Here is a 25,419-nt window from a genome sequence, read left to right as displayed (position 1 = left end):
GCACACATCAACATGTGTCGCTCCCTTTTACAGCTCATTTATGTATCTAATACAAATTATTTTTTTTCTATTTTAGGAGTACAAACTTTCGGAGGCCATAACTTGAGAACCGGGTGTCCGATTGACGAACCGTTTGAAGCGCCGGAAAGCTCGCGAAGTGCTCTATCACCTCATAACCCGCTATGCCGGTTATGGCCACTTTTTAGGGCATTTAGGAGCCTCTAAAGCCCCCAAAATTAAGTTTAAACATTTTATCGCACCCCTCCAAGATGAAAACTTTAATATCTTCAAAACTAGCTGTGACCTTGTGACGCAACTTTACCAGAATGCTTATCTAGCCAACCAGAAGCCTCAGGGAGAGTTTCACACCATTTCGTGCTCAAATGAAAACTTACTATAAATAGTAATCTCACATAAATGCAAGGTTGAGACACCATTTTTCCCAACAAATCTCCCACTTGTCGAACACCTTGCAGGAGCGGAAGGAAATGTCAACACAATGAATCAATTGCTAGGGGCCATAAGGCCCATAGACTCTGAACACCATCTGAACTTCTCTGTGCTCACAACCTTAGTTAAAGCATCTGCAACATTCATCAAAGTTTCCACCTTAACCAGCTTCACCCTACCATCTTCGACCATATCTCTAACAAAATGATACTGAACATCAATATGTTTGGTCTGGGCATGAAATGTCGGGTTCTTGGCTAGGCTAATTGCACTCTGACTGTCACAGTAAACTGTCACTGTACCTTGTTTTATTCCAATATCTGAACATAGTCTCTTAAGCCAAATGGCCTCTTTACAAGCATGAGTAGCTGCCATATACTCTGCTTCAGTAGTGGATAAAGCAACCACAGCCTGTCACTTACTCATCCAACTAATTGCACCACCAAACAAAGTAAACACATAAGCACTGGTGGATCTTCTGCTATCAATATCACCTACCCAATCTGAATCCACATAACCATGGATATCAAGGGAAGTCATGTCTCCAACTAAATTACCATGATAACACAAAGAATACTCTGAAGTACCCTTCAAATATCTGAAGACTCTTTTGACTGCATCCCAATGAACTCTACCAGGATTAGACATATATCTAGAAAGTACTCCCACTGCTTGGGCAATGTCTGGTCTAGTACAGACCATAGCATACATCAAGCTTCCAACCACACTCTGGTAAGGCACTCTGCTCATGTCTTCCATCTCTAATGGGGATGTAGGACAATCTGAAACAGATAGTTTCGTTCCAACTATAAAAGGAACACTCAATGGTCTACAATTCTGCATGTTGAACCTCTGTAACACTGAATTCACATACTTACTTTGGCCTAGCCATAGCTTTCTGTTCACCCTATCTCTTCTAATTTCCATCCCAAGAATGTGCTTTGTTGCACCAAGATCTTTCATTTCAAATTTAGCAGCGAGCTGAGACTTCAGTTCTGAAATCATACTTTTCCCTTTGCCAATGAATAACATATCATCAACATACAATGCAATGAATAAGAAATGATCACCATCAGATTTATAGTAAACATAGTGATTTGATTTAGAACGTTCAAATCTCAAACTCAACACATATGTATCAAATTTCTAGTACCACATCCTTGGACTTTGTTTGAGGCCATACAAAGATTTCTTCAATTTACAGACCAAATTACTTTTGCCTTTCACCACATAGTGCTCCGGCTGTGTCATATAAATATCTTCCTCCAAATCACCATGAAGGAAAGTAGTTTTCACATCCATTTGCTCAACCTCTAAATCATAAGCAGTAGCAATAGAAAGCAAAAATCTAATGGACGTCATTTTTGCAACAGGAGAAAATATCTCACCGTAATCAACACCCTCAACTTGAGAGTAGCCTTTTGCAACCAACCTTGCTTTATACTTCTCAATGCTTCCATCTGAACCAATCTTTTTCTTGAACACCCATTTACAACCAACAGGTTTTCATCCTTCAGGCAATGGTACAAGATCCCATGTATCATTCTTTTTCAAAGATGCCATTTCTTCCTCCATAGCAATCTTCCAAGATTCTGCATCATTCATACCTAATGCCTCTTCTATAGATTTCGGTTCATCCACACTAGTATTCAGAGAAAAAATACATCTCCAATCATCAGGTGAATACCTTTCAGGTGGTTGTCTATGTCTTGTAGACCTTCGAACAAGCTGAGTTGGAGGTTCTTCCTCCTCTTCTGAAGATTCAGAGCTAGATGAGCTCTCCTCAACTTCTTGCCTATCTAGGGGTCTCGATTCAACTCTTTCAGGTGTAGAAGGAAGTTGAATCACATCTTCTTTTTTAGTCTGTTCTGGCTGCAATGTAACAGAAGGAGACTTAATTTCTCTAAAAATAACACTCCTACTGTGAATTACCTTTTGTGCAACAGGGTCCCAAAGCTTGTATCCTTTCACACCATAACTATACCCGATGAAGATACATTTCACAGCCTTGTTCTCCAACTTTGTTCACTTCTCCTTTGGCACATGTGCATATGCCTCACAACCAAAAACTCTAAGATGTCTCAATGAAGGCTTGTGACCTGACCATGCTTCCATAGGCATTTTATCAACAAGAGCTAATGTAGGAGACCTGTTAATCAAGTAGCAAGCAGTGGCAACAGCTTCAGCCCAAAACTTTTGTTCGAGACCAGCACCACTCAACATACTCCTAGCCTTCTCCATCAGTGTCCTGTTCATTCTTTTTGCAACTCCATTCTGCTGTGGAGAATACGGAGTTGTCTTCTACCTGTTAATTCCACAGTCTTTACAAAATCTATCAAAATCATTAGAGCAAAACTCACCGCCATTATTAGTTCTCAAACATTTTATTTTCTTTCCAGTCTGCAACTCAACCATTGCTTTAAATTCTTTAAAACGACTAAAAAATTTAGATTTACTCTTTAGAAAATATACCCATGTCCTTCTACTAAAATCATCAATAAATGAAACATAATATGTGGATTTTCCAATCGAAGAGACATCTACTGGACCAAACACATCAGAATGGATAAGATCCAAAACACCACAAGTTTTATGAGAACTCGAGTAAAACTGAATGCGGTTTTGTTTTCCATAAATGCAATGCTCACAGAAATCAAAGTCAAGATTACAACCATTCAAACCTTCAACAAGGTTTTTATTTTTCAAGATCCTTAGACCCTTTTCTCCAATGTGGCCAAGTCTCTGGTGCCATAACATAGTCTTCTCTACAGGTAACTTTGCTTCAGACGAAAGAGCACCCTTAGGTACCCAAAAACCATTTCCATCTGCTGAAGGTGAAACCTTCAAATCTTCTAGTGAAGTATCCACAAATTTACTTTTTACAGAAGTGCTATTACACTCAACAGTGTATGCTTCAAGCTTATACAAAGTGCCAAACCTGACACCTCTAGCAACTACCATAGCACCCTTAATCATCTTACATCCTGCTTCAGAAAAGACTACCTGCACACTCGCATCTATCAGTTTGCTCACAGATAACAGGTTTCATTTTAATCTAGAGATATGCAGCACACCATTAATCCTTTTTATTCTACCATCAGAAAACCTGATTCTAACTTTACCTCGACCAACAATGTCTAGAGGTGAATCATCACCCAAATACACCTTACCTCCATTAAATCCTTCATATTCAAAAAACCAATCTCTATTGGAAGTCATATGAAAAGATGCACCTGAGTCAATTAGCCAGGCATCATTACCTGCATGAGTCGCCAAAGCCGCAATAAATGCATCACCATCTTCCTTGTCGGACTTAGAATCAGAATCGAACTTTTTCTTTTTCTTCTTCTTCTTTTCTTCTTTGCAGTCCTTACGGATGTGACCCAGTTTACCGCAATTCCAGCAAATGACTTTGGACTTTCCAGGAGATTTCGATCTCCCTTTGGATTTGGACTTGTTGCACTTCTCATTCTTCTTGCCTTTCTCCTTAGGTCTTCCATGAACGGTTAGCGCTTCCTTTGAACTGATGGATACCTTCCTTCGCATCTCTTCACCAAGTAGGGCACCCACCATGTCCTCAGATTTCAAAACAACAGAAGTACTACCGATAGCCATAACAAGAGAATCCCACGAATTAGGCAAAGAACAAAGCAAGATCTGACATTTCTCCTCCTCGTCCATCTTAACACCGATGGATACTAATTGAGCCACCAACATATTGAATGCTTCCAGGTGGTCTGCAATTCATCCACCCTCTTCCATCTTCAAGGAATATAATTTCTTTCTTAAGAAAATTTGATTTAATAAAGATTTCGCTTGATACATCTCACCAAGCTTAGTCCATAGCTTCTTTGCAGAGTTTTCTTCATGGACATTGATTAGAACAGAGTCTGCCAGGCACAGTCTAATTAGACCCTTGGCTTTTCGGTCCATAACATCATATTGAGCTGCCGCGGTAGGATCTGAGGGCCTTTGGACATTCGCATCAATAGCATCCCAAAGATCTCGATCTATTAGCAGATCTTCCATCTTCAGCTTCCACATCTCAAAATTACTTCCATTAAATTTCTCCACCTCTATTCTCCCTGACGAACTCGCCATCTGAATATTCCTGCAACAAGATCAAAAAGTGTCTTCTACACAAGCTCCCACTCAAATCTGGATTAGTTCAAAAAACCCAACTGCCCACAATTGAAACCAAAGGTGATCAGGCTCTGATACCACTTGTAAGGAAGTTAAGTAGCAGAAACAACTTCCTACACTAACCTTGAGAGGAGGGTAATGCAAAACTTTTTCAGATCGTTACAACAGTTATAGAAAATAGAAATAGATATAATAGCATTCATACCACAACACAGTGATTTACGTGGGGAAAACCCTTTCGGGAGAAAAACTCCACACTCCAAAAGCAGCTCAATATTTTATTCAGCAATCAAAAACAGATTACAACATACTTGCAGAGCAAGCTCTTCGCAGGAGTACCACTAATCAGAGATTCAGAGGCAACTCAATAGCCATAAGACTCTTACACACAACCTCTATCTCACACACCTCATAAATAGGAGATACAATACAAGAAACCGTCAAACGGTATTACAAAACCATGGGCTAAAACCACCCAATAAGGTGTAGCCGACCTTATCTCCCTTCTAGATGCCCTATAACATGTTAAAGCACACATCAACATGTGTCACTCCCTTTTACAGCTCATTTATGTATCCGATACAAATTATTTTTTTTCTATTTCAGGAGTACAAACTTTCAGAGGCCATAACTTGAGAACCGGGTGTCCGATTGATGAACCGTTTGAAGTGTCAGAACGCTCGCGAAGTGCTCTATCACCTCGTATCCAGCTATGCCAATTACGACCACTTTTTAGGGCATTTCGGAGCCTCTAAAGCCCCCAAAATTAAGTTTAAACATTTTATCGCACCCCTCCAAGACAAAAACTTTAATATCTTCAAAACTAGCTGTGACCTTGCGACGCAACTTTATCGGAATGCTTATCTAGCCAACCAGAAGCTTCAGGGAGAGTTTCGCACCATTTCATGCTCAAATGAAAACTTACTATAAATAGTAATCTCGCATAAATGCAAGGTTGAGACACCATTTTTCCCAACAAGAATGAGAGGGAGAGTTTGAGATTATTAGGGGGCAGGAGGAGAGGGGGAGAGGGGAAAGTATCAACAAAGAGAGAAGAGAGATGGGGATAGAGGTGAAGAGAGACATAGAGAGTAATTAGGGGGTGGGGAGAGGGGGAGAGGGAAGTATCTATAAACTGATAGGAGGAGATAGGTGATCAAGGGTAATTGAGGGAAAGAAATAATGTGAGAGAGAGTTGGGTGTAATTATCGGATAAGAAGAGAGGGAGAAGAGTAAGTATCAACAAAAGGAGAGAGGGAGAGATGTGGAGAGAGGTGAAGAGAGTGATAGAGAGAGGGTAATTAGCAGGAGTATAGGGGAAGAGGGAAGTATTAACAAAGAGATGGACTAGAGAGAGGGTAATCAGGGGGCTCTCTCCCCATCTCTCCCCCCTCTTCCTTTGTTGATACTCCCTCCCTCTCTCTCCCCCCTCCCCATCCCCTAATTACCTTCTCTCTAGACCTATCTCTTTGAACCTCTCTCCTCATCTCTCCCTCTCTCCCTTTGTTGATACTTTCCCATCCCCCCTCTCCTCCCAACACCTAATTACCGCAAACTCTCTCTAATTCTCTCTTCCCCAAATGTCATCTCTTTTTCATACCTATCCTTACCTCTAACTTTACCATATGACCCCTTAGGTTTCGTTAGGGGTCATATTGTGTCCTAATGAGTCATATGCTTTCCTATGAACCCTTAGGACACCATATGATGTTGTTAGGGCTCATATGGTGTGCTAAGGGTTCATATTGTGTCTTAAAGGGTCATATGGTGTCCTATGACCTCTTAGGACACCATATGACTCCTTAAAAAACTAAATGGTGTTGTTATGGGTCGTATGGTGTGCTAAGGGGTCATATGGTATCCTATGACCCCTTAGAACACCATATGGTGTCTTTAGGGTTTGTATGGTGTGCTAAGGGGTCATAAGATATCATATGACCACTAAGGACACCATATGACCCCTAAGGTGTTGTTAGGGGTCATATTGTGTCCTAAGGGGTCATGTATGGTGTCATATGACCCCTTATGACACCATATGGTGTCATCATGGATTGTATGGTGTCCTAAGGGGTCATATGGTGTCCTACCACCCCTTAGGACAACATATGACCCCTTAGGACAACATATGATGCTTTAGGTGTCGTTTGGGGTCATATTATGTCCTAATGGGTCATATGGTGTCCTATGACCCCTTAGGACACCATATGGTGTCGTTAAGGGTTGTATGGTGTGCTAAGGGGCCATATTGTGTCTTAAGGGGTCATAGGATGTCATATGGCCACTTAGGACACCATATGACCCATTAGGTGTTGTTAGGGGTTATATTGTGTCCTAAGGGTTCATATGGTGTCCTATGACCCCTTAGGTGTTGTTAGGGGTCATATTGTGTCCTAATGGGTCATATGGTATCTTATAACACCTTAGGATACCATATGGCATCTGATAACCCCTTAGGATACCATATGGCATCGTTGAGGGTTATATGGTGTGCTAAGGGGTCATATTGTATCTTAAAGGGCCATAGGACATCATATGACTCATTAGGACACCATATGACCCCTCAGGTTTTTTTAGGGGTCATATTGTGTCCTAAAGGGTCATATGGTGTCTCATGAACCTTTAGGACACAATATGACACCTTAGGACACCATATGATGTTGTTATAAGTCTTATGGTGTCCTAAGGGGTCATATGGTGTTCTATAAGCCTTTAGGACACCCTATGGTGTCATTAGGGGTTGTATGGTGTGTTAAGAGGTTATATGGTATCCTATGACCCCTTAGGACACCATATGAACCCTTAGGTATTGTTAGGGGTCATATTGTGTCCGAACGGGTCATATGGTGTCCTATGACCCCTTAGGACACCATATGGTGTCATTGGGGGTTGTATGGTGTGGTAAGGGTTCATATTGTGTCCTAAGGGGTCACAAGACATTGTATGACCCCTTAGACACCATATGATCCATTAGGTTTTGTTAGGGGTCATATTATGTCCTAAGAGGTCATATGGTGTTCTGTGACCCTTTAGGACACCATATGACCCCTTAGGACATCATATGGTGTCGTTATGGGTTTTATGGTGTCCTAAGGGGTCATATGGTGTTCTATAACCCCTTAGGATACCAAATGACCCCTTAGGACACTACATGATGATGTTAGGGGTCATATTGTGTCATAAGGGGTCATATGGTGTCCTGTGACCCCTTAGGACACTATGTGATGTCGTTAGGGGTCATATTGTGTTCTAAGGGGTCATATGGTGTCTTATGATCCCTTAGGACACCACATGGTATTGTTATAGTTCATATGGTGTCCTAAGGGGTCATATGGTGTTCTATGACCCCTTAGGACACCATATGGTGTTTTTATGGGTCATATGGTCTCCTAAGGGGTCATATGGTGTCCTATGACCCCTTAGGACACCATATGACCCATTAGGACACCATATGGTGTCATTATGGGTTGTATGGTGTGCTAAGAAGTCATATGGTGTCCTATGGCCCCTTAGGAAAATATATGACCCCTTAGGTGCCGTTAGGGTTTTTTTGTGTCATAAGGGGTCGTATTATGTCCTAAGGGGTCAAATGGTGTCCTATGACCCCTTAGGACACCATATGACCTCTTAGGACACCATTTGGTGTTGTTATGTGTTGTATGGTATCCTAAGGGGTCATATGGTTTCTTTGACCCCTTAGGACACCATATGGTGTCATTAGGGGTCGTATAGTGTGCTAAGGAGTAATATGGTGTCCTATGACCCCTTAAGAAACTATATTGCCCCTTAGGTTTTGTTAGGGTTTATTTTGTGTCCTAAGGGGTCATATGGTGTCCTTTGACCCCTTAGAACACTATATGACATCGTTACGGGTCATATTATGTATTAAGGGGTCATATTGTGTCTTATGACCCCTTAGGACACCACATGGTGTTGTTATGGGTCGTATGATGTTCTAAGGAGTCATATGGTGTTCTATGACCCCTTAGGACACCATATTATGTTTTTATGGGTCGTATAGTCTCCTAAGGGGTCATATGGTGTCATTATGCGTTGTATGGTGTCCTAAGGGTTCATATGGTGTTCTATGACCCCTTAGGACACCATATGGTGTCATTAGGGGTTGTATGGTGTGCTAAGGGCTTATATGGTGTCTTATGACCCCTTAGGTATCGTTAGGCATCATTTTGTGTCGTTAGGGGTCATATGGTGTCCTATGACCCCTTAGGACACCATATAGTGTCGTTAGGGGTCATATGTTGTCCTATGACCCCTTAGGACACCATACACTGTCGTTAGGGGTCATATGGTGTCCTATGACACTTTAGGACACAATATGACCCATTATGTGTTTTTAGGGGTCATACTGTGTCCTAACAGGTCATATGGTGTCCTATAGCCCCTTAGGACACCATATGGTATCGTTAGGAGTTGTATCGTGTGCTAAGGGGTCATATTATGTCCTAAAGGTTCCTAGGACATCATATAACCCCTTAGGACACCATGTGACCCCTTAGGACACTATATTGTGTCATTATGGGTCTTCTTGTGTTCTAAGGGGTCATATGGTGCTATATGACCCCTTAGGATACCATACGACCCCTTGGGACACCATATGGTGTCTCAAAGAGTCGTATGGTGTCCTAAGGGGTCATATGGTGTCCTGTGAACCCTTAGGACACTATATGACCCATGAGGTGTCATCAGGGGTATTATTGTGTCCTAATGGGTCATATGGTGTTGTATGACCCCTTAGGACACCATATGCTTGGGAGACTATATGGTGCTATGAGTCGTATGGTGTCCTAAGGGGTCATATGGTGTCCTATGACATCGTATAACACCATATGACCCCTTAGGATACCATTTGGTGTTTTTATGTGTCGTATGGTGTCCTATGACCCCTTAGATGTCATTAGGGTTTATTTTGTGTCCTAAGGGGTCATATTGTATCCTAAGGGGTTGTATTGTGTCCTATGACCCCTTAGGACACTATATGACATCATTAGGGGTCATATTGTGTCCTAAGGGGTCATATTGTGTCTTATGACCCCTTAGGACACCACATGGTGTCGTTATGGGTCGTATGGTGTTTTAAGAGGTCATATGGTGTTCTATGACCCCTTAGGACACCATTTTTATGTTGTTATGGGTCGTATGGTCTCATAAGGGGTCATATAAAGTCCTATGACCCCTTAGGACACTATATGGTGCCATTATGCATCGTATGGTGTCCTAAGGGGTCATATGGTGTTCTATGACCCCTTAGAACACCATATGGTGTCATTAAGGGTCGTATGGTCTGCTAAGGGGTCATATGGTGTCCTATGACCCCTTAGGTATTGTTAGGTATCATTTTGTGTCGTTAGGGATAATATGGTCTCCTATGACCCCTTAGGAAACCATACAGTGTTGTTAGGGGTCATATGGTGTATTATGACCCCTTAGGTGTCGTTAGGGGTCATATTGTGTCCTAATGGGTCATAGTGTCGCTCGGGGTTGTATCGTGTGCTAAGGGGTCATATTGTGTCTAAAAGATTCCTAGGACATCATATAACCTCTTAGGACACCATATGACCCCTTAGATATCGTTAGGGGTCATATTGTGTCCTAAGGGGTCATATGGTGTCTATTGACACTATATGACCCCTTAGAACACCATATCATGTTGTTATGGGTCTTCTTGTGTTCTAAGGGGTCATATGGTGTTCTAAGGGGTCATATGGTTTTATATAGCCCCTTAGGACACCATATGGTGTCGTAAAGGGTTGTATGGTGTTCTAAGGGGTCATATGGTGTTCTATGACCCTCTAGGACACTATATTATGTTGTTATGAGTTGTATGGTCTCCTAAGGGGTCATATGGTGTCCTATGACCCCTTAGGACACCTTATGGTGTTATTATGTGTTGTATGGTGTCCTAAGGGGTCATATGGTGTCCTATGACCCCTTAGGACACCATATGATCCCATAGGACACCATATGGTGTTGTTAGGGGTCGTATGGTGTGCTATGGGGTCATATGGTGTCCTATGATCCCTTAAGACACAATATGACCCCTTAGTACACCATACAGTGTCCTTAGGGGTCATATGATGTCCTATGACCCCTTAGGACATAATATGACACCTTAGGTGTTGTTAGGGGTCATATTGTGTCCTAATGGGTTATATGGTGTCCTACGACCCCTTAGGACACCATATGGTGTCATTAGGGGTTGTATGGTGTGCTAAGGGGTCATATTGTGTTCTAAAGGTTCCCAGGACATCATATAACCCCTTAGGACACCATATGACCCCTTATGTATCGTTAGGGGTCATATTGTGTCCTAAGGAGTCATATGGTGTCTCATGACACCATATGGCCCCTTAGAACACCATATCGTGTCGTTATGGGTCTTGTTGTGTTCTAAGGGGTTATATGGTGTTATATGACCCCTTAGGATACCATATGACCCCTTAGGAAACCATATGGTGTCGTAAAGGGTGGTATGGTTGTTAGGATTACCAAATCTACTGAGAAGGGGGAGTGAATCAGTATCTTGCCAGTTAACAGATTTTTTGACCTTATTAAATGATTTGCATTCCAAAACAGTGTACCGGTAAACAAGAATTAATGCAGTAAATATGAACAATAAACACAACATAGAAAGAACACCATAGCACAAGATTTTTGGCAAGGAAACCCAATGTGGGAAAAACCTCGGTGGGATTTGTGACCCACAATATTCACTCACTGGCCAATGAATGGATATTACTTACAATAGTGTGCCTGCACATGCAAGAAGGCCAACTGCCTAGAGCTCACTACTCAAATACAAAAGGAAGTCTCACTGACTTACAAAAATGGATTATGAAAATCCAATGAAATGTACTGCTACAAAAAGCATCTGCTATGCCAGGTTCAGTACCAGTTTAAGTTCATGCAATAACCATAAACCTTTCTCTAAAATCTGCCTTAATATTCGCTCTACATATCCATCCTATCATCTATCATTTACTTACAAAATGATCTACAAGATCTCATACTTATATATGAGTCTTATTACAATATGCCATGTTGGCTTACAAAAAGATATTACAATTAAATACAATATACAATAATCAAAATTCTGTCAACTAGGGTGCCGATAAACATTCTTGCCACTGGCAGTGAACTATCTGCCAGTGTAGAGTCTATCAGTGCTGGTGCCTGCCGGTGCCATAAGATTGCAAGGTTGCCATCAATGACAATACCTTCAATCATCTACAATTCTCATTGGAGTGTGTGATTCCAACAATTGTGTCGTAAGGGGTCATATGGTGTCCTAAGGGGTCATATGGTGTCCTATGACCCCTTAGGACACTATATGACGTTGTTAGGGGTCATATTATGTCCTAAGGGGTAATATTGTGTCTTATGACCCCTTAAGACACCACATGGTGTCGTTATGGGTCGTATGGTATTCTAAGGGGTCATATGGTGTTCTATGACCCTTTAAGACACCATATTATGTTTTTATGGGTTATATAGTCCTCTAAGGGATCATATGGTGTTCTATAACCCCTTAGGACACTATATAGTGTCATTATGCATTGTATGGTGTCTTAAGGGGTCATATGGTGTTCTATGACCCCTTAGGACACCATATGGTGTCATTAGTGATCGTATGGTGTACTAAGGGGTCATATAGTGTGGTATGACCCCTTAAAACACCATATGACCCCTTAGGTATCGTTAGGTGTCATTTTGTGTTGTTAGGGGTCATATGGTGTCCTATGATCCCTTAGGACACAATATGACCCCTTAAGACACCATATAGTGTCGTTAGGGGTCATATAATGTCTTATGACCCCTTAGGTATTGTTAGGGGTCATATTGTGTCCTACAACCCCCGAGGACACCGTATGGTGTCGTTAGGGGTTGTATGGTGTGATAAGGGGTCAGATTGTGTCCTAAAGGTTCCTAGGACATCATATAACCCCTTATGACACTATATGATCCCTTAGGTATCATTAGGGGTCATATTGTGTTTTAAGGGGTCATATGGTGTCTCCTGACATCATATGACCCCTTTAGACACCATATCGTGCCGTTATGGGTCTTCTTGTGTTATAAGGGGCCATATGGTGTTATATGACCCCTTAGGATACCATATGACCCCTTAGGACACCATATGGTGTCGTAAGGGGTCGTATGGTGTTCTAAGGGGTCATATGGTGTCCTATGACCCCTTAGGACACTATATGACCCCTTAGGTGTTGTCATGGGTCATATGGTGTTCTATGACCCCTTAGGACACCATATGACCCCTTGGGACACTATATGGTGCTATGGGTTGTATGGTGTCCTAAGGGGTCATATAGTGTCCTATGACCCCTTAGGACACCATATGACCCTTTAGGATGCCACATTGTGTCATTAGGGGTCGTATGGTGTCCTAAGGGGTCACTTGGTGTCTTAGGACCCCTTGGGACACTATATGGTGCTATGGGTCTTATTGTGTCTTAAGGGGTCATATGGTGTTTTATGACCCCTTAGGACACCATATGACCCCTTAGGAGACCATATGGTGTCGTTAGGGGTCATATTGTGTCCTAAGGGGTCATATGATGTTTTGTGACCCCTTAGGACATGATATAACCCATTAGGAGATCATATATACTAAGTTTCAAATAAGGAGAGATATAAGGGTGAAGAGAGATCAAGAACTAAAGAGAGGGAAAAGAACTAAAGGACAAGGACATAAATAGAGATATCGATATTAAGATATATGAAGTGAGAGGGAGAAAAACTAAAGGGCAATGATGGATAGAAAGAGGTAGACATATCTAGATATTAAAAAGGAGAGAGGATGATAGAGATAAAAAATGAAGATAAAAGGGAGAGGGAGATGAATAGATATAGAGAAAGAGAGGTAAAGACAAAGATAAATATATGAAGAGATGGAGAAAAATGGATAGAGAGGGGTAAAGAGAGATAAAAAAAGGAAGAGATAGAGAGATATAAAGGAAGATAAATATCGATAGATAGAGATATATAGATAGTGCAAGAGAGTGAGAAAGAGAGATAGAGATTGTAGATAGGGATAGATAGAGAGGGAGAGAGAGAAAGAGGGAGACATAGAGATATATCAAGCCACTATAGAGAAGGATGTGGGGAGAGAGCCATAGATATATAAAGATGGAGCAAATAAAGAGATAAAGGTAGAGAAAGTGAAAGATACTTCAAGAGGGCAATAGAGGAAGAGATAGAGAAGTAGATTAATCATGTATAGAGGAAGATATATAAAGATAGAGGAACATATAAAAAGAGAGATTGATACAGAAAGAGATGGATATGTGAAGATGGAGATAGAGATAGATATGGATAGAAAGTGATAGAGAGAGTAAGACAGATGGAGGGAGAGATGGAGTGAATAAGTGAGATTTAGATATAATGAGATATAAATATACATGAAGACATATCTATAGGGATATATAGATAGAGGGAACAAGATAGGGAGAGAAAGGAGGTGATAGAGACAAGTAATATATAAGTATAGGTAGGATAAGGTAGAGGAGGGAGATAAATAGAGAGAAGAGAGATTATTAGAGAGAAATACAAAAATAAGGAGTGACAATGATGGAGTGGGAGAGAGAGAGATAGGAATAGAAAGATGGAGATATATGTAGAGATGCATGTAACTTGGGAATTTATTTATCTATATGGGATGAGAAAATAAGTGACATAAGTAGAGAAGAAAGAGATAGATAAAATATATTATATAAGTATAGATAGACAAGTGATAGATAAAGGAGGTGATAGGAAAAAAATGAGACTTTGTATGCAAAATTTGTGAGTATTTAAAGTTTTAAAATTGAAGGACTAACTTCAAATAATTATAATTAATTTTGGTTCTATAAAATCATCAAAATACCTCATCCATTTGATAGGTCTCTGAATTGCCTTTCCAATGCTTGTAAAAAATCAAAATTTCAATAAGAAACGCAAACGCTATGCTGATTTTACTAAACTATATTTTTTATGTTGAGAAAAATGGATATCCGATTTGAAAAAGTATGACATCACAATAGTGACATCACAAATCATATATTAGATAATATTAGATATATCCGATATTAACAAATATCTGATTTACCAAACCAAATTCAAATTTTGGCCGACCCAAACAAAAAGTCAAAGCAGATTTTGGCGTGTTTGGAAAGGTTTAAAACACATTTTTTTTCCATTGCCACTTTTTGCCCCCCATGTTCTTGCACATACCCACTGACAATTTTGGAAGTGTGGCATTGTTGAGAGCCAACACTTATGTGTGAACCCCATCTTCACATATTATGATTAGTTGCCATGATACTTGACCCTATCCTCATGGTGTTGGCTCAATTCATATTAGTGTGTTTTGTTGAAGAAACATGATGTGAGAAGTTTGATGCAGAGGCAAGGGTAGAACTAAGTATTTCATATTAGGACAACAACCACATTGATTAAGCAAGTCAGATAAGGTCTCTCCAATGTTTAGGATACACAAGGGCATCATTAGTCATGTAAGTATGCATGAGCATGGGAATGGATAATTGCTTTCCTTTTAGATTGATTTGGATAGTATTGAGAGGATCCTATAAGGAATGACTATCACCATACTCTTGATGACTTCACAACATTGATAATGAATTAACATTAGACACTCATGGATTACCCCAATTAGACATTAGTCAACTTAAGATATGATACAAGGATTGCATACCACAAAGCCATTAGATATGTTTTGAGATGAAAAAGAAGAGTTAAATGGTTTTGGTTCAATGATGATAATTTCTATGTTCAAGTAATTTAATTTGGTATATTATACTGAAAAGTGATTTCATAACTGACATTTCAACTTCTATATAACTAGTTCTATAGCCTGATTTTCTTGCCTGTGAAGAAAGATCATGTCAGACAATATCAATGAACAACAAAATAAGGAGACAATTGCTAGATTGTGGTCTAACTTGAAAAGAAAAGGTGATGGAAAATGTTATCATCCCTACAAAATTTGTAAGGGGTTAAAGACTAGAAGACTTCTAATCAAAACAACTAAGAAACATTATAGGCTACATGGTCACATTGAAGGTGGCCATGATTATCATCCATTGGTAAGTTTTTCATTACATCATTTTAACAATTTATATACATAATAAATAACTTTATGATGAGATCATGATCATGGTTTATTTATGTTTATCAATTTTATATAGGTCGAGCACCCCAGAGCACATGATATGGATCAACACAACCTGAAGAATATGGTTTTCAAAGAGGACGAACATGGATGTGTGAATATCGAAGCTGAAGATAATGATCCCATGAAAGATGATGATCATGAGCCACAAAACACAATTGAAGATGATGGTACAAATACATTGATCCATGACACATTTAGTACTCGCGCAGTTGATCATGATGATGAAGATGACCTTGATGTTGTTCATGATGTCCCTCTACTTGAGAAGGCATCTAAGGTCCTTTATGAAGGCTCACATACAAATCTTCTCTCCACTATATTGTTGTTGGTGAACTTGAAGGTTATGAATGGTTTATCCAACATAACAATCTCACGTATGTTAAGGTATGCCATATATGTCATAATAAATGGTGAATCATGTTGTACCATTAATATTCTTTATATTAACAAATTATATTTTTTTTCTATAGATTGATAGGTGAATTTTTGTTACCACCATCAAATATTCTACCTCGCTCATACTGAGAATTATCTGCCATTATGAAAGATATTGGAATGGAGTATCAAGCAATAGATGCTTGTCCCAATGATCATATTATATATCACAAACAACATGAATTTTGAACTGAATTCCTTGAATGTCATATCAGTAGATATTGAACAGATCAAATAACAAAAAAGGTTCCTCGCAAGGTTCTTCGCTATATTCCCATTATTCCACGTATGCAACAATTATTCAAGTGCACTAGTTTGGCACAGTTTATGGATTACCATGCACGCAATAGAAGTCGAGATGACATTATTCAAATGCCCATGGATGGTTCAAAATTTATGGACATAGAGGAAAAGTGGCCACACTTTAAAGAAGAACCTCGTAATCTCAAGTTTTCATTGGTAGCGAACGATGTCAATCCATTTGGAGAGATGAGATCTGTTTACTCAGTGTGGCCTATTTTTGTTATCAAAAATAGCATTCCTCCATGGATGTCAATAAACAAGGAGCACATAATGTTGGCAATGATTGTTCCAGGTATTTTATCATTTAAATATAATCGTCTACATTTAGTTATAAATATTGCAGTAAAATGGTCATAATAATTATGTAATGTTTTTGTTCATTCGATTAGGTAAGTACCAAGTTAAAGATATGAATGTATATGTCAAGCCTCTTATCGATGAGTTGCTAGAGTTATGGAATGGTGTCACTATGTATGACGTCTCTAGATCAATAGGACAAAGATAGTTTCAATTCCATGCGATGCTTCTATGGACAATACACGATGCCCCAGGGCTAACACATTTTTATGGTATGTTATAGTGTTTAAGTTGTGCATGAACATTATAATTCAAAAAATTATCATATTTAATCCAATTATACATTATCTTGTAGGTCTTCAAACAAAGGGAAAATTTACATGTCCAGTTTTTGGTCCAAAGATGAAATCTCGTCATTCAAAAAGTTTAGGAAAGTAGGTGTTTGATGAGTATAGGCACTTTCTCCACAAAAATCATAAGTATTGAAATACTGAAAAACATCTTTTCAATGGGAAAGAAGAGAAGACATCAAAGCCACGAAGAATGACACCTCACCTGTGGAAGTTGGAATATAATAGAATTAATCGTCAAGGTAATGCCATCCATCTAATGGTTTATGTCATAAAACGTCTTTTCTATTTTGTTTTGTTTACTGATGATGTGATTGATGATCATGAAGGTCGTGAAGGTATAAATAACCACCTTCCTAAGGGACTAAAATGTTATCCTCGACAATTTAGTAGGTTGCCCTACTACGAGTAGTTACAAATTATGCATTTGTTTGATATTATGCATATTGGAAATAATATAACAGAGACATTATGGAATATATTGGATGGAAGGCGTGATAAAGAAAAAATTGTCAAAATATGTAGTGACATTCAGGATCCCAATCATGCAGTGATAAATGTCATTCAATCAAATAGCCATGGAGACCGGATTAATATAAGTGAGCTTCCTTGGTTATTAACAGACTAACAAAAAAATGCTATAAAAGAAGTCATACGAAAAATTTGATTTCCCACAAGATTTGCTGTGAACATAAACAATCTCGTATCAAAGAAAAGTGAATTTGGGCCAGGGATGAAAGTGCATGATTGACATACCTTCATTAAGGTAATTCACATTCTTGTGTTTTTACTATGTATTTAAGTACTGCGCGTATGTGTACTTTTCATTGTATTATGTTAGAAAAAAATGAAAAGATAACTTTATAATTGTTGCAGTATGTTCTACCTCTATCTCTCCCAGACGACTTTGACAATAATGTCAAGAAAGTCATATATGATCTTGGAAAATACATGAGGTAAGTAGTGATATTTGTTCAGTTTGTTGTATAGATATTATATTTGCGATTTGTTTTACTTGTTATGTAATATATTTTTTTGCATCTTGAATATCTTGTAGGTGGTTGTCATGTAAAGAAATCCATAAAGAAGATATAAAATATTGGAAGAGAAAAATTCCTCATATAATTTGTGAAATGCAAAAGTGTCTACCTCCAACTTTTTTCATTGCACAAGAACACTACCTCATACACCAAGGTGAGGAGATTGAATTGTGTGGACCTGTACACACTAGGTCAATGTGGATGGTTGAGAGGCACTTGAAATTTTTGAAGGCTTTGGTTCGACAAAGAGAACATCCTAAGGTTTCTATGGTGGAGGGATATATGGTATACTAGACTATGGTGTACATTTCTGAATATATTCCTAAGTTTGCAGCAAAGATCCACGTGGATCGCATTTGGGATCCCAAACCCATTAACAAATTCGAAGGGGAGTACTTGACAGGGAAAGGTAGATTGAAGAAAGTGAGAGGTAATTATAAGATGTTATTGTAGTTAATTAATTCTTAATCTTCAAAATAAATCAGTTGTAAGACGTCTATTTATTTTTTGTATAGTTGGTCGAGAGTGGGATGCACTACATTTGTATATTGCAAACAATCTTGATTGGACAATGGTATGGATTGAATGTTGTCAACATTCTGGATGCACATTAATATGGGAAGGTGTGGCTTCATTGGTTAAAGAAGCTCATCGTAATGGAGATTCCAATGTTACACAAAGGGAAATTGATTTAGCATATGGTTTAAGAGATAAAGAGGTACATATAAATTTATTAATCACCCATATGTTTATCAACTCACAATGCAATAAATTTTACATGTTTGACATATCGTAGGTCAAACACCACAATGCTATGTGTTGCAATAGTCATAAATTTTGCATAAAAAAGTTGGATGACACGAAGAAAACTTGTGATTTTGGCATCACTGCAGTCTTTGAGGTGGCAAATATTTCATCAAGAAATGACATACATCCTCATCAGTCTCAAAATCGATACTATGGAATTTTGGATGATATACTTGAGTGTAACTTTAATTCCTTCAAATTAGTTTTGTTCGTTGTCAAATGGTACAGGCTACGATTGAATAGAAATGATCCTGATAGAACTATTATTGAACATGATAATGGTTTTACAATGGTTAATACAAGGTCATTTGAACCAGTTGGGGATGAGCCCTATGTTCTTCCAAGTCAATGTGAGCAAGTATTTTACTCAGAGGTTCCACATAAACTGGGTTGGTCATTTGTTGTTAGACATGACCCAAGAGGAAGGCCGATAAAGTATAATGTGATGGAAGAAGAAGATACTGAAGAAGTAGAAGATGAAGTAGATGATGATCATGATCGACAGTTTCTCGATGATGAAGAAGAAGAAGAAGAAGATAATGATGATGATGGTGATCGTGATGGTGATGATGGTGATGGTGATGGTGATGGTGATGGTGATGTTGATGGTGATGGTGATGGTGATAGTGATGATGATGATGACGATGGCAAAGACAATGATGGTGGTGATGATGATGATGATGATGATGAGGATGATGATGATGTTCATGATGATGAATGAAATGTATGAGGTATGCGATTAGTATATTACCTATTTAATATTGATTTCTTGATAGAATTTTTTTTACATAATTAATTCATTATGTTTTGAATTCTAATGCCATTACATAATTAATTCATGATGCACCTTTTAATATGGAGATGGAGATAGGGAGAGTGACTATTTATGTGACATTTTTAAAATTTGTGTTTATTTATGGAATTTGGATTGTTTATTAGCTATGTGATGGATGTTGATTTAAAATACATATGTGATGGATTACATGTTTATGATGACACATGTGACATTTTTTGAACTTTGTGTTTATATATAGAATGTGGATTGTTTATTACCTATGTTATGGATGATGATTTATGATACATATGTGATGGATTACATGTTTATGATGACACATATGTGATGATAATTATGATGCTCAATTACATATATGATGATACATCATGTGATGCTTATGATACGTATGTATTTATTGTTTATCAACTTACAAATGTAGTAATGCTTATGATGCTCAATTGATGGTGTTGATTTCATGTATAGTCCCTGTGTGATGTTGTCACCCTTGGTGGGAACAGGTCGTTGACAATAGACATCGTTAACCATTTAGCTGATGATCCTACATAGTCTACATAAAGTAAAGGTAAGGAATTAAAAAAATTACAATGATTTTGATGACATCTTTTTATTATTTAATACTCTTTTTGTCTACAAAGTTCATGTTTTGTACTATGTAATTTTTAGCTAACATAAGATAATTAAATTACATGTGCGGGAATATGAACCCCTTTGACGAGGACCCTGCACAGTCTCATGGATGGACAGGTGTAACTAGTCAATACACCCTATAGAAATAGTTTATTTTTTTAAAATTACTTGGAAAACAAACTTCCTCAGTTTTTCAAACCTCGACATTAGCAGCAAATCTAATACAGTTATCAACACTTGAGGCCCCAGTTGGACTTATTCAATTTTTAATCCCAAAATCAAATTTAGGGCCGACTTCTTCATCAACATTACCCTCATTTGCAAAATTTCTCTCTCATTACCAATTAACTCTCTCATTTGATGGAGTGCAGGTACCCCCAAATAGGTAATTGTCAGATCTGTCTTCGTCGAGTGAGTGAAATGTAGGTTCCGAAAATGAAAGTGAGACATGTAGTAGGTCTACAATAGGGAGATCAAAAAGAGGTCAAAAGATTAGAAGAAAATTCAATAAATGCATGAAATTTTTCCTTTCTCAAGGGGAGTCATGTTCTTATTATGATGAGACCAAAGGCGACATTGAGGTGCCACTGAGGTATAGGCATCTACAAAAACAATGGGTGCCCAAGGAACTTCCTCCAATAAACACCAATTTTTGTATTAACGATAGGATATATTGCATATAACCTTCGTTGTTACATGGTTTCGACTTATTTTCCATGGACGATATAAAGGTCTATTACAACAAAGTTGCTGAATTGATGGAGTTTGTCAGACCTTGCTACAATTACAATAATTGGATGCAGATTGTTAAATATAAAAAAAGTATGCATAGGTATGCACTGTCAACAAATTATATACAACAGAAAGATAATGATCAAAGTAAACAAGTGGCTGTATACATTGATGGTCAGCCAAAAGAAACAAGGAATATTGCAGGTTTTATAAATAGTATGCGACCTGGGTCAACTAATAAACAACCCAATTGCATATTTGAGGCGCGGGAGGGAAATCATGTATTTGTATGTGCGATAAAATCAATAAGTGCAGGCGAAGAGCTTCTAATCGATTACAATTTGAATCGTATAGATACAAACAAAGTTAATATCATGGGGGTGGTACGTACTATATACCATTTAAATTAACCAACCTCCAATTAATGAATCCAATATACCATTTTATTATGAATTTTTTTTCTAAGTCTATTGGTTTAATTTCGCCAACATTTTTTATAATTTTTCTTTGTCACAGGGTGACATGGATCCATCACATATCATAGACAGGGATGTAGGTCGCGACACTTCTACTGAGCAGGTAAACCTCATTGTAATTATACAAATTAGATAGAAGCAAACTGTTACATTATTATGTTCTTTTTTTTAGTGATTTAGACTAATTTTGTAATTGTTAATGATATTCTTTACACAGATGGATGTTCGGGGAAAGGGAAAGGGAGCTGCAATACCTGAGCACTTCTCTAGGGATGTGGACTCAATAGGATTAAGCGATGATGACCCTGAAAATTCCACACACCCTATGGAATTCATAAAAAAGCCTCTTAGAAAAATTACTAAAGAGATTGTTGCTTTGGCAACCGTGCATCCTGTGACTGATGAGATATGAGAGAGGGTGCAAGTATTGATTCAGATAGCAGAAAACTTGCAAGTAAGCAGTAATGAAAGCTTTAATTATAACAAAAGTTCAATAATGGTTTATATTTTATTCTCTTTTATATTATTAACTAAAATATGTAAATGTTGTTTTTACAACAATTTATCCGCCCTCATGAAAGTCGTTGCCATGATCAAGGTGTTGCAGGTACTTCAAGTGATGACAATTTTCTTATATTATTGCTTGCTTGGCTTATCACTTTGAGTACCCAGAGCACATCATACTTGATACTGTCAATCTTCAAAATAAAGGTTCATCCTTGTTTACAATTCTTGCACTTTTCATATATTTAATATTTGATATATTTAATGTATTATTCTTCAGGTGTTGTCAATGTTCCTGTGCAAATGTCATTGCCACCTCATCAAAGGTTAGCCCCACTTGTATTACCGACTGCAATGTCGGCAACACGTAGCATGCAGACATCCTCTACTGCACGTCATATTGGCTTGCCCAGTGTTGGTAGATCCCTCTTTTTCTCTATCTTCTGTTATGTGTTTATTTCCTTTCAAGCATTCTTTCTTGGGGGCATTTCATAGTAGATTCATTTTCTGCAGAATGAGAGGCACATGAGGATGCACCAGAGGCAACTACTGCTGATAACATACCATCATTTCCTGGATCTTCTCGTATTGCTAGTACGAGAATGTTCCAGGCCATATTGGTGGTGAGCGACAAAGAAATGATTCCTTTAAAGATACAAAAGGTTCCAGGTACTTTAAAATTATTATTATATATAGTCTAATTGTAATTTAATTTCTGATCACTTGTTTTGGACTAATGATCCCATGATTTTTTTTGCAAGAAATGATATTTTCTATAAACATCTTAGTGACATTGCATTGTAGATATTTGGGCCCACCATATGTAAAAGGTGGTACATCATATGTGAACTAACCCTAATCCACTATTTTGATTTCATATCATTGCTAGAATTGTTTTCCTTTGATCCATGTCTTGAACTGTAATAAATGTAGCTTCACTTCATTTCTGAATCTAACAGGTTTGTTTTTGCTTTAAAAGGTGGAATGACCAAGAAAAAAGGTTAAAAGATGAATTGACAAACAAAATTGGTTGAGTGGTTTGGAAATGACACCTTTGACAAAAGCAAGCTCCTTGAAAGAGCTAGCACATATCTAAAGTATGTGAGGGACCAATATAGGACCCATTTAGAGAGGAACTTAAAGTATGATTGTCCCCCCATGATTCCAGAGAGGGAGTGGAAGGACTTGATTTTGGATGCCAAGGAGAGAATTGAAAGGAAAAAAGGAAATACACCACCAAACGCCAGAAGAAGGTATGAGATACTATTAAGAATGTAATTATGTACTAATTAATTACTCTTTATATTTATATAATCTAACATATTTCAAACTTTTTATAGACTGAGTGACACGTCAAAGGCAACCAAGGCAAGACAAGAAAAGCACGGGCAACACAAACTCGGATCTGGTGGTTATATGAAACTTGTTGCATGAATTGTAAGTATCTCATGTAAATGAAATATTGCATCAAAATATTAATAAATTGCAAACAATTTTTTTTTATCAAAGAATGCAAGCAAAATTCACGATACCAAGCAAAAATGTAGGGCTCTGAATTCAATAGAGCACCCATAGAAGATGATAAGAGAATTGCCTACCAGTAAGGCTATTCAACCATGGCTAATCGGCCATGAGAATTGAATGGGCATACACAATATTCGAGTGCATCCATCACACAGGTAAATATGCTAAATGGAAATTGTTTCAAATTGAATACTTTACCAATAATCTAATTGATGTTGAGTTCCAACATAAAGTGACTATATTTGTTTTAAATAAGCAAACAATGATAACAATGTGCATGACATTGGAATGCAGCCTGCTAATCGTGAAACACCACCTGCACATGAAGGTCAAGATGTGCATCCTAGTAGTGGAGGTATTCATTTGCTATTCAAATTTATTTATGTAGTTATTAATACAATTAAACATCTTAATTTGTAATTAGAGTAGTAGTTAACGTAACCTGTTTTGTTAATATTTTAGAGCATGCAGTCGGTGGTGACCAAGTGGAGCATGATCTGGGTACACAACATCAGGAACATGATGTTCCCCACTCAGGTAAAGAGGACCACTATTATTCCTTTAAACAAATATAATTGCAATTGGTGTTCAACATTAATGTAACCTTTAGTATTTCAACTCCAGATGATCTAGAGGGTGTTCAACATGTTGAGGTTGAGGCTAGATAAAATGATGTGGCCCCATCAGGTAAAGAGTGCAACAATTATGTTCTCTAAATTAATGAAATACTTGTAACAATAATAATTTTTTTTTGAATTTAACCCATTTCTTTGTTATTGTAGAGGACCCCACTTCGCTTCAGTTTCCTTGTCCTCGGTATAGGACTATGCATACATCGAGATCACGAGCAGAGGGCAAAACAACTGCAGAGGGGGGAAATGATGAAGAACCGATGTTCCACTTAGTCTTTTCATAGCTTCAAAGAAAAAACAAAAAAAGAAATGATTGTAATCTACCTTATTTAATAATGACTAATTTTTATGTGTTAGTGAATGTAATTATGTGTTAATTAATGGTTATGGATGATATGTGTTAATTAATATTGATGAATGTTGTGTGTTAATTAATGTTAATCAATGTTATGTGTTAATGAACGTTATGTGATATTAATGAATGAATGTTTTATTTTATTAATGGTAGAAAGAATGAATGTTATAAGATGTTAACGGAGAATTTAGAGTGATGTTAAGGGGGGGGGGAGGGGTCAAATGAGCTTCCACCTTCACATGGTTGGCCCTGTTAAGTAGAGAATATTAAACTATTCTCGAAACCAAGTGAAGCTCAACAAGATAACACACTTTTCAATATTTCACTATGTTGCACAGTTAATCTTATTGAATAATGTATATTGAATCTTAATTGCAAGGTCCAATAGAGCCAACACGAACAACAACACCACAAGTTGATGCATACAATGAACTCCCATATTGTCTTGTATGTACACTAACAATATGAGTTGCTTCTAGTGTTGATATCCATGGCAAGACTACAAAAGTTATGAATATGCCTCATCCTTGTAATTTTTTTTATTACTTGTCATTTTTTTTAGAATTTTGTTACTTCATGAATGAGATGTTTTCAGATGTCTATTCCATGAATACCTCTCTATTTCATGCTTCATGATCTCGCTTCTGATTCAACTCTTTATATGTCCTAAAATTGTATAAGTCTAATAGCTTCTACTCTTTTTGATAGTTTGGTGGCTCCGAACAATGGCTCCTTCGAAGAAGCA

This window comes from Cryptomeria japonica, chromosome 3 (genome assembly GCF_030272615.1).
Source record: "Cryptomeria japonica chromosome 3, Sugi_1.0, whole genome shotgun sequence".
Taxonomy (NCBI): domain Eukaryota; kingdom Viridiplantae; phylum Streptophyta; class Pinopsida; order Cupressales; family Cupressaceae; genus Cryptomeria; species Cryptomeria japonica.
Note: the sequence above shows the minus strand (reverse complement) of the source record.